Genomic DNA, 12,149 nt, shown 5'->3' with positions numbered 1-12,149 from the left:
ATATTCAAAATATCCACATATGAAATTGTGTGAGCTCTGGTCATAAATTCTTTCTACTTGAATTTTAAGGCAGCTGCTTCGTTAAGTTACTCGTCAGCGGTATCGATATTTTGCACCAAACTCTGCGAAAATTTTAAAAGAAATTAAGATACAGAGGTTTCATTCAAGATGGTCCTGAGTGGAAACTAAAGCGAGTTAAATGATGTGCTGTGTGTGAAATCCGTTTAACGTTTTCCTTATTATCCTACCAAATACTTTGAACCCGGATAGTCCATCTCATAAAAAATCGAAAACCTGAGTTCAAACAGTGTATTTCCCTTAACACCCGCTGCCGTACTCTTGAGATCCTGCAGTACCGTGGTGTAATAGCAGAAAGTACTCCAATGGTGAAGAGCGAGTTATGGTATAGGCAGCAGTTGTATGAACCAAGGGCGCCGTTGACTTGACACGCCACCCGTGTGACTTGTTTATTAGCAGTCATTTCTTTATGAAGTTACTTCGACGAAATGAGACTGTGACAACAACGTGAGTTCGCAGTCTAGTGCCGAGATAAATGGCTCCTTTCGCAGATAAAATATAGGAACATGTGAGTCAGAAAAGCTCACGTGCCTCTACCAGGTAATTCCTAATTATCTTTCTTGCATTTTTGTCAGATTTTCCATCCCGTCTGCGCCGACACCCTTGGCTGGGCCCTGTATCATACGGCCTCGGCGTGGCCCTGCCTACAGCCACTCAAAGACGAGGCTTTCCCGTACACTAAAACGTCATCCACCCTATCAGATCGTCCATATAATTACGCCACTGCCTATTTAGTAAGTGACGGCGTACCTTGTACAGTCGTGGAGAATACGAGCGAGACCCCTCGCCTTTTCGTCATGCTGATCCGCACAGCTTTAAAGTCTGCTACGCAGCATAACAGGCAAGGCGACCAAGTGCTACCAACATTCTACGCACAGGCGTGAAATTGAAAAACTATCCGAACTTTGTCAGTTTGTTTTCAATCATGATTATGACTATATTAAGTTGATTAGTGTGTTAAACACAACATGTATATATATAAGATACAAATGGAAGAAGAAACTCTAAGTAGTATGAATTGTGCTAACAAAAATGAATTTCAGCTTATCCAGATAATATAACTGTTTTAGTAAGACAAAGTACCCCAGATCGTTACGAAGTAGTAAAATATTATGCGCCTTCGGCCACGAAACGGTCTATGTCAACGTCGAGACCAGTCATACTGGATTACAGCTGCTGACCTACCATGAAAGTGTGCAAATTCAGCAATGCGTGAAGATTCGTAACGAAATTCAGTTAAAAATCATTCAGAGCCACACGTAAGTCAATTGAGTTAATGACAGAAGCGGAAAAAGTAGGCAGTAAGAAGTATGAAATTCTACAAGATTTTCATATTTGCATCCAAAGGGCGCCGGTCAGAATAAAGGTAGCAATAAAACGTATTGGGGGCGAGAGAATTTGTGAAAATTGTTTTACTGAAAGTCTTTCTGTCTCAATCGAGATTAGAACCGAAAACAAACTAAACCTCCCTTGCAGTAGCAAACATCTTTCATTACGCTAGCAGACAACCCAGGCAAACACCCCTATGTTATTACCCCAGACATGAATAAGCTGGCAATTTTGCAATGGAAATGGCAAAATGATCTCCAGTTTCTGTTGCATAGAGCTTTCTGGACTACTCAAAAACAAGAATTTCCTACCTTTATGTCACAGCTTGTGTGACAATCATTCGGGTTGTTTATCGAAATAACAAAATACTTTTACTAGCGACTAAATTTAGTAGGATAATTCTGCACCAACCCAGGAAATAAACGGCTACATAGCTGCCAAACTTATTCTGCAATGTTTCGAATTCTACATTAGACTCGTCACAGCCAGAAAACGTTCATTAGCCGAAGTGTTTCTTACGCTAGCTAGCAATGGGAATGCTCGCACTTCTAAAACGTGGTGGCATTAATACTGCAATCTGAATTACCACCTGTATGGGGAAATGGATTTTATTTGCATTCCTGTAAAAGTGATTTGGACCGAAAGCGGAACTACGAGTAATATGTATCGACTGCTAGTGGAACATTTCAAATAGAGTGAAGGGGGAATTATTTATGCGACCCTCATCTTCAGTAACTGTCATAGCTATTTTCGTTGTTAGGATTTCGTCACCTAAATCGGTAAAAATGGAGCCCTAGTAGTCTCACTTTCTTGACCGTCTATCAGTCTGTGCATAGTATGTTGGTAGCACTTCGTCGCCTTGCCTGTTATGCTGTGTAGCAGACTTTAAAGCTGTGCGGGTTAGCATAACGAAAAGGCGAGGGGTCGCGCACGTTTTGTCCACGACTGTACATATACACATCAGTTGCCACTCTTAAATCGTCCATGTGGTCTCGAAAATTCCCGCTCGAAAATCAGACCCAGTTTTTAGATTTTGCTTAGTTTTGGATATTAAGTCACTGCTCGAACAACTGTAGTGCTGAATATAGAAAATATGTTGCCGGTAAACAATTGCAGAAATCTCATTCGAAATGAAAGTACACGCGGAGAAGCGGCGCTCGGCAGTCAGACACGCATTGTCATAACAGGGCGGATATTGCATAGCGTGGAGACATTTTCCGCGTCATTGCCGGAGGGCATATTTCTGGCAGCGGTCTGGAGCCGGGCCGGTCCGCTACACTGGCTGCGCGCGCGAGGTATGCCGGCCCGCTGCCTGCGGTCGCCGCACCGCGGCGCGGCGGTCGTGCGCGGCCCGCCGGCCGCCATTTTTTGTCCCTCACCACTGCCTCACACTCCCGTGACAGAGCCGGCCGCCACAGCGATAGCGAGGATAAAAAAAGGGGTAAATAGGCGGGCGTTTGCGGCTTTTTCGGAATCTCTTTGTGCGGCGCGGATCGCGGCCGGCGGACCGAATGCGGTGGCGTTATGGCGCGGCGACGGCGCGGTGTGCGGGCCGCACGCTCACGCGCCACTTGGTCCCAGCGTCCGGTCCGGTCGCGTTAAACGCCGCTACCCACTCTGCTCACACGACAGAGCGCGCCCACACCGATCCCGGCCAAAGCCGGCTCTGCAACGTGGTGCGGCGACAATGACACGCGCTCGGAGTCTACTAGCCACACTGAGGATTAAAAGCCACCTTGGCACACAAAATTCTAATGGAATGGCTTCCGAACACGGCAACGTCATCTTCAGACTCCAGCCTTCGCCCATGGTCAAAGACCATCTTCAGTGGCAGTATCCTGATTTGCTCACGAATAATGCGTTTCGAACATAGAAAGACATTTTCAGGTCCTGCATAAGGTAATACCACACTTAATTGGAGAGTAAAACCTGCACTGAGCCTCAAAATGTTTGTTTCCCTCTGAATAATGCGTTTCGAACACAATGCTTGCACGGCATCCCAATCTTCTTCGATGTTTAAAATTCGCCTATGGTTACAAAATGGTTATATTCGCTTCAAACACGGCTTCTTCGTCCTCAGGCGCTCTCATAAGAAGATTCCAGTCTTAACCCTAGGACGCTCAAGGGGGGGGGGGGGGTTCGTTGAATCCATAATTTTTTTATGTCCCCTGCTTCTGTCCAAGTAACTTTCATAGTTCATATTCCCTTTGAGTTATTCTTTGTTGGCTACTCTGTGAAACGTTAGTGTCAAAATATTTTATAGAAAATTCCTGCTTTGAAAGAAAAAATAAATAAACTTATTATGGGTCCAACAACCCCCCCCCCCCCCCCCCGTTTAGGCTTCTTTGCTATAGAAAATTTCCTTTAGTAGCATTTCGTATTTCTCATCTCTACAACAATGCAAGCTAATTTCTTGCTGGTTGGTATTCTTGATATTCACAACAATCGGTTTACTTTCAGAGGAAGTGATTGTTGATGTCAGTCAGCTGTTATTTATCTTGTAAACTTGCAGTGAGTTAGTGCAGTTCCCAACATGTAGGCCTCCAGTAAATTTCGTGTCCTACACAGCAAAAACGAAACCAAGTAAAAACTTACTGATGTTGTCAACAATGCACCAAGATGAAGGCACTGTTGGAGGAGAGAAGAATAAAACCGAGATAAATGCATATTATAATTCGACTAAGGGTGGAATTGATACCATTGATCAAATGGCGCGTATGTACACCTGCAAGAGGGGAACAAAGAGGTGGCCTCTATCTGTATTTTACCCTCTCATCGACATTTGTGCTATCAAAGCAACCACCCTATTCATCCAGTAACATCCAAGATGGAATGAGAAGAACCACAACAAACGGAAACTTTATATTCTGCAAGCTGGGATGGAACTAGTGAAATAACAGGTAGAAGAAAGAAGTGCCAATGCAAGAGGGTTATCTAACCAAATTGTTCAATCAATGGAGACTATTCTACAAAAGAAAATCAAAGAAGTGACAACGGAAGCACGTCAGCCTCCTGCAGGGAAAGGTCGGTGCCATATTTGTTTAAGAAAAGCTAAAACAAAGAAACAGAAGTACAAAAATCTAAGTAAACCAAAACAGTATTGTGGACAGTGTCATAAACATGTGTGCGACACACATTCAGAAAAAATTGTGAAGTGTGTCTCTTGTCTTGAAGTTGACGACTCAGAGTAATCTATTGTATATGAACACATCTGTATTTTCTATTGTAATATGTAAATTTTTTTTTACTCAATCCAATATTTATAACAATTAACAACATTATTAAACCGATGCCTTAGTTAAAATACATAAACCATTTTGAAAGTTGTAATTTTTCGTCAGTAAACTTATTTTAATACCCGTGGGCTCGCCGACCCCGCCCCCCTCCCCCCTTAGGCATCCAAGTTAGAAAAAAAGGCTTGGGCGTCCTAGGGTTAACATAAGGCGAAATGCCGCCGTTAGACATCTCGAACACCGTGAGTCCATTATCATGTAGATTCTTAAAGAGATTAGTTACTTTCATTGACGTTTGATAGCTCTTGCAGTTAGAAAACACTTATCTTTGGTCGCTTGCTAACAGTCACAGCGTGATCTTACGTCTAAAGTTAGCTATTTCTGTAGCTATTCTTAGCCAACGGCCGTGCCGCAGTGTAATACTGTTTCCGTTATATCACCGATCTTAAGCCCTGTCGGGCTTGGCTAGCACTTGGATGGGTGACCGCCCGGGTTAGACGAGCGCTGTTGGCGTGCGGGCTGCACTTAGTCCTTATGAAACTATTTGAGGAGCTACTTCACTGTGAAGTAGAGGCTTCGGCCACGAAAACTGACAACGGCTGGGAAAGTGGTAATTCAGACCGCATGCCCCTCATTGTACGCATCCAGCGCTACCTAATGACATATGGTGCAATGGCTGTAAGTCGGTCCTGTTGCGGCTGCCGAGGTATTTTCGGAACGGGGTTCGGAGGTGTTGCTAAGTTACAAAATTGGTAAAATGTTACTTCCTGTTTTTATATTCAAATTTCATACCAGTAACGTGTCTTCCGGAAGATCACTTTCACGCCTGAACATGTGACTGAAACAAGATGTTTTACTCCTGTGCCATGCGCTCATAGACTACGTGGTGTACCGAGGATGTAATTATAAGAACTTAGTTTGAAGAAATCTAGTTCCTTTCGCTCTGAGCAACTGATTCCTGCGGGAAGAAATATTTCACTTCAGACAGTATTCTTCCAACATGGCTAGACTGTGCACGTTTCATGAAGCAGAGCTGGCTACTTCATCGTCACTGGAGAAACACCATCAGAAACGTAAATTACGACTGGTATGTTGCCTACAACAGCTGTTGCAAAAAGGAGTATGTTCAGAGAGTTCTACAATTTCCGTATCACACTTCTTGAGTTTCTAGAGGGATCTTAGACTATTTTTAGATAGGAATATATTCGGAAGTGGTGCGTTTCCTCGTTTATACGAAAGAAAAATCATGTCTGAGTTAAATTCTTCCATTACCGGGTACTACACTGATTTTACAAGAAGATGTTGTAATGGGATTCTAGTAATCTATACCACCAAACATTCTTGACTAAATGTCGATTCAGCATAGTTGCATACCATCGCATTTGAAATTCCTATCAACCAGACGCAACGAACTGGGGAAAATATGCACAAACTGTAATTAACATTTTTTTCATTTGTCACTATATATCACCAATAACAATAATGCGTTCTTCCACATCTTTCAACGAGATATCTAACGTTTGTTTACTTTGAGGGTCAACTGCTACTCGCTGCACCTATGATCGATCCTCTGCATTCCACTGACATATCTGTTGCTCTACATAGAATACCTCCCAGAACTCTCTCACGAAGCAGGTGTGAGTGGAAAATGAATATTTTTTTTTATTGTAGGAAAGAATCTGACACATGTATGGTAATTGGATCAGTTACGTTTCCGCTACAACTTATAAAAGTGAGTGCGTGAAACTAACGAATGTCCTGTCTATTGTACTGCCCACTTGCTCGTGTGAATATGTCTCCTTGCAGAGAACCATGTAATGACTGCTGATATTGTTATAACCTGACGAAGCTACAGTCGTCTGGTATACCTGTGGGTTCTTTGATTCCTGTAGGAGGTGGCTGATCTGAACTGCAATATATGAAAACGTACGATGGTTGCCCATAAAGTAATGCACCGCATTTGTTTTCTCAGTCGAAAACAATTCTACGGATGTGAAACGTTACGTATGTATTATTTGAAATCTTCTGACAAGGGATCCTCCCCATCGCACCCCCCTCAGATTTAGTTATAAGTTGGCACAGTGGATAGGCCTTGAAAAACTGAATACAGATCAATCGAGAAAACAGGAAGAAGTTGTGTGGAACTATGAAAAAAATAAGCAAAATATACAAACTGAGAAGTCCATGTGCAAGATAGGCAACATGAAGGACAATATGAGCACAGGAGCGCCATGGTCATGTGGTTAGCGTGCGCAGCTGCGGAACGATAGTTCCTTGGTTCAAGTCTTCCCTCAAGCGAAAAATTTATTTCCTTTATTTTCGCAAAGTTATGATCTGTCCGTTCATTCATTGACGTCTCTGTTCACTGTAATAAGTTCAGTGTCTGTGTTTTGCGACCGCACCGCAAAACCGTGCGATTAGTAGACGGAAGGACGTGCCTCTCCAATGGGAACCAAAAACATTTGATCGCAAGGTCATAGGTCAACTGATTCCTCCACAGGAAAACACGTCTGATGTATTCTATACGACACAGGTGACGGCATGTGCGTCACATGACAGCAATATGTTGTCGACCCGTGGAACATGTACATTTGGCGAATGGGTTAAAATATTCTTCTACCTTGCCCGATTTAGGTTTTCTTGTGGATGTGATAATCACTCCCAAAAAAGTGATGAAAACATAAGAGTTTGTGCGCTGTAGTCGACTGACGTCGTGTGTTTCGATGTTTGTTTAGGTGTAGCGTCCCCGTACTACGGCGCAGTTACCTCGCATCGGACGGACGGACGGACAGATAACAATTGTCTGAAAATAAAAATTAAACTTTTCACTCGAGTGAAGACTTGAACCAAGGATCTCTCGTTCCGCAGCTGCTCAGGCTAACCACGGGACCACGGTGCTCCTGAGCTCATATTGTCCTTCATGTTGCATATCTTGCACATGGACTTCTCAGTTTGTATATTTTGCTTATTTTTTTCATAGTTCCACACATCTTCTTCCTGTTTTCTCGATTGATCTGTGTTCAGTTTTTCAAGGCCTATGCACTGTGCCAACTTATAACTAAATGTGAGGGGGGTGCGATGAGGAGGTTTCCTTGTGAGTGAGTGCGCCAGGTTTTCGTCACTTCCGACAGATAGCGCAGCTGCAGGACAGTTTCAAAATGGCGTCTGTAGGTGATGTACGTCACAAACAACTTGCCGTCATTGAAGTTCTGACTACAGAGAAAGAAGCTGTGGGGAATAGTCACAAACGCTTGTGCAAAGCCTATGGAGCATCTGCTGTCGACAGAAGTACAGTTAGTCGCTGGGCACGAAGGATGAGGTCACCAGAAGGCGGGTTGGTGAAGCTCCGCGATTTGCAGCGGTCGTGGACACCATCCACGGTTGTCACACCTGACACGATCCAGCGAGCTGATGTTGTCGTTCGTGAGGACAGGCGCAATACGACTTGGCAGTTGGCGTTGCATCTGTCAATCAGCAAAGGATTCACACAGTGAAGCATTGGCTCCGCCATCAGGACAAGAATTGGTACAGACAAGGCATACACGCCCTTGTTTCACCGAGCGAGGTGGTGCAGTGGTTAGACACTGGACTCGCATTCGGGAGGACGACGGTTCAATCCCGCGTCCGGCCATCCTGGTTTATATTTTCCGTGATTTCCCTAAATCACTCCAGGCCAATTCCAGGATGGTTCCTCTGTAAGGGCACGGCCGACTTCCTTCCCCATCCTTCCCTAATCCGATGAGACCGATGACCACGCTGTCTGGTCTCCTTCCCCAAACCAACCAACCAACCAACGCCCTTGTTTCGCGCTGGAGGAATTCAACAGAACGGGATGGAGATTACGTGGAAAAATAGGGTGTGTAAATAAAACACTATTCTGTAGTGTTTGTAATTTTCGTTATGTTCAATAAAGAATTGTTGAAGAAAGAAAGCCGGCCGGAGTGGCAGAGCGGTTCTAGGCGCTACAGTCCGGAACCGCGCGATCGCTACGGACGCAGGTTCGAATCCTGCCTCGGGCAAGGATGTGTGTGATGTCCTTAGATTAGTTAGGTTTAATTAGTTCTAAGTTCTAGGGTACTGATGACCTCACACTTTAAGTCGCATAGTGCTCAGAGCCATTTGAACCTGTAAAAGGTATAGGTTAAAGTTAGTCAGGGCCATTGTTTTGGGTGGAAACAAATGTTGAAATAAGACGAAAGATCTATCGAATGAAGTTGTGGGGTGGACTGCAGTACCAAATGTTACACTGAAAACAAACCCTGTCCTTTCCTTTTGTGTTATCCCACTATGTGTTTGGGTACCCTTGTGTATTTGTGTTTTTCCTGTCTTTATGTGTTTAGCTGATGAGAGCTCTGTTGTAGACTTTTTCTAATAATATGTTATTTACTTTGTAAAGATGCTTAGACATTATTTATTCTGTGTTGTTTTAATGCTCATGTGTGAAGTTGAATTTTTAAAAGTGATTCTGATCTTTTATGTATGTACTCATGTCATCATTCCTGTAACACTGATGTATATGTTTATTTCTATTGTTTTGTAAAGCCTGCACTACAAATATTATCTGTATTGTTATGTTTTTAATGATGTATTTTGTATCTTTGTAATTGTATTCTTATGTTATATAATTGTAATTGACACCAGTTACTCAAATTCAGTAACTTGTAAGCATTCATTTCACTGCACACATTTCTGTTGGTCATAGTATATGGACAATATGTGAGAAGTAGGGACTGTTAGTGTTTGCACGTGTGTTAATAATTCAGCAAGGGACTGGATAACAGCATTACTGGTTCTAAGAACAGTCCCAAAAACTTTGTGAATGCACAAGTGGTGGTTATGGACTTGCTCTATTATCCGCAAGACTCTTCAATGGTGATTGTGCACCTGCACAGTCACAACAGATGGCTGCTGGCCATCTCTACAAGGACTACAGTGGGTCTGCACCTCTGGTGGCCCACCAATACCATACTCTCTACCAGGACTACAGTGGGTCTACTCTGTGATGACCTACCTACCAATATTCTTCGAAACGTCGACTGACTCTGCTGTGGGTTTGCTCTGTTGTGGCCCATTACCTGTCAGCATGTCAAGAGTCAGCACTGTCTTTCCGTTGTAAGGACAACACTACTTCTTCAAGACTGCATGGAAATCCACTACTTCTGTGTGCAATTTCTTTTACTAATGAGACTTTGTGAAAAAAACTGTAATTACTATTATGATGAACGATCAGGACTGTCTTTATGGACTGTGACAAATTTTAGCTGTTGACCAACATTGTATCAATAAGTGTGTGCATTTGATATCTTTGTTATTGTAATTATGAAAAATTTTTTCAAATCTGTATTGGCCACTGGCCAAAAACATTTTGTAAAATTTTTTGTGGGGAGCATGGGGGCTATGTAAGTAGGCTGTTTATGTTTTCTTTATGTAAGTTTGCTGTTTATGTTTTCTTATTGGCAACGTTACGTAGCGCTCTCTGTATGAAAATCACTGGCTGTGCTGTGTGCAGTATGTCGCTAGTTTGCATTGTTGCCTGCCATTGTTGTCATGAACTGCTATAGCTGGATGTGAACAGCAGATAGCGTTGGGCAGTTGGAGGTGAGCCGCCAGCAGTGGTGGACGTGGGGAGAGAGATGGCCGAGTTTTGATAATCTGTAAGACTGGATGTCAATTATGAATATTAAGGTAAATACATTGTTTGTTCTCTAATAATATCTTTCATTTGCTAACTATCCCTATCAGTAGTTAGTGCCTCCAGTAGTTTGAATCTTTTATTTAGCTGGCAGTAGTGGCACTCGCTGTATTGCAGTAGTTCGAGCAGCGAAGATTTTTGTGAGGTAAGTGATTTGTAAAAGGTATAGGTTAAAGTTAGTCAGGGCCATTGTTTTGTAGGGGTTATTGAAAGTCAGATTGCGTTGCGCTAAAAATTATTGTGTGCCAGGTTAAGCACAGTCTTGTAAAATTGTTCTAAGTGGACGTTTCACATGTAAAATTGTTCTAAGGGGACGTTTCAAACCATTTGAAGAAAGATATGCAGTGCATTACTTTCCGGGGAAACGATAAAAATATTTCATTAAGTTTGCTCAATCCATTGCCATAGGAGTGTGCCAAATATTTCCAATTGATTTGAACGCTAAAGCAGCACTTGTTGCACACAATTACAAACTCTTCTCTTGAAGTACAGGTTCAACATTTACGCAAGTACAATTCCAGATGAGAGTTGAATAGCACTGGTGTCCTAACTAGATCCTGTTGACTGGTTTATCGATCACAGACTGGGTCAGAGCGAGTCCATGCTCGGCTCTGTACCCACCTCCGTGCGATGATGCTGCTTTGCTGAGAGAGAGGGCGTGTCTTCTCGAGTGCCTCCCATCCATCGTTGCAGCTTGCAGCGAGACCTCTCTGATGTCTGTGGTGTGAATGCATAATGTCGATTCTGATATGGCACCACAAACGTTCGACGACACGAGAGTTATAATGTTTGTAGCACTCAGAACTCCGTGGGAACACTGTTAAACATTGGCGATTTCTTTCTGAAAGCTTCGGTGAGTTACTGTGTGCAGGAAAAAGTTGTTATTTGGAAGACATGGTTTGTTGCTGGTCTATTAATGGGAGTAACCAGTGACTAACTCATGATGATGATCAAGTCCCATGCTCCGAGGAGCGTAGGGAACGTACTGGGCAAGGTTCTAGCTTAGGTGGTTTGCCATCGCCTTCGTCCGACCGTATTTGGGATGAATGATGATGAAGAAGATGACACAACAACATTCAGTCATCTCGAGGGAGGAAAAAAATCCCTGACCCTAACTATCATTTTTTTCTTTTTGCAGCAAAATAAAATTTATTTCAATATGTTCCCTTTAAAATACTATTACAATATTTATTTGACAAACACTTTACCAAATAGTGTATGACTGACATAAATGTTTTCAGTTAGAAAAAAGTTTCGATTTTGAAAGTTTCAGAATTTAAAACAACTTTGGTTTAGAAAAATTTAGTATTTTTATGAAAATTGTCAAGTATCACGTACTTCTAGAGCTCATAAGAAACTGAACAAAACTGTAAAAATTTTAGTTCAGTAAATCAAATACTTTTAAAAATATGGCCAATTTAAAGTTTCAAAACATGACAAAAATTGCACAATATTGGAAACTTTAAAAATTAATAATTCAAAAATTAAATGTTCAAAAAATTTTTCATTTTGGATTTTATCTTATGTTACTAGGTAGAATACGATGTCAAAAAATTACAAAATTCTGAAGCTTCAGTGTTCAAATTTGTTTTTTTATTGGTTGATTTCACACAGAATGACTCTACATCTAATTTTTTGAAATGATTTTTACAGCATTCTCTACTGCATCCACTGCTTTTTTCCAACATCTAAATATACATCTTGATCCTGATGTGTTGATCAAGCTGCCAGCACATGACACTTTTAGTACAATTATGCAACAATCTGAATGTTGTCTTGTGACAGCCAGAGCGAGAGCACCAGCAGCAGCGAGTACT

The sequence above is a fragment of the Schistocerca cancellata genome, chromosome 5 (genome assembly GCF_023864275.1).
Source record: "Schistocerca cancellata isolate TAMUIC-IGC-003103 chromosome 5, iqSchCanc2.1, whole genome shotgun sequence".
In the NCBI taxonomy this organism is placed as follows: Eukaryota; Metazoa; Arthropoda; class Insecta; order Orthoptera; family Acrididae; genus Schistocerca; species Schistocerca cancellata.
Note: the sequence above shows the minus strand (reverse complement) of the source record.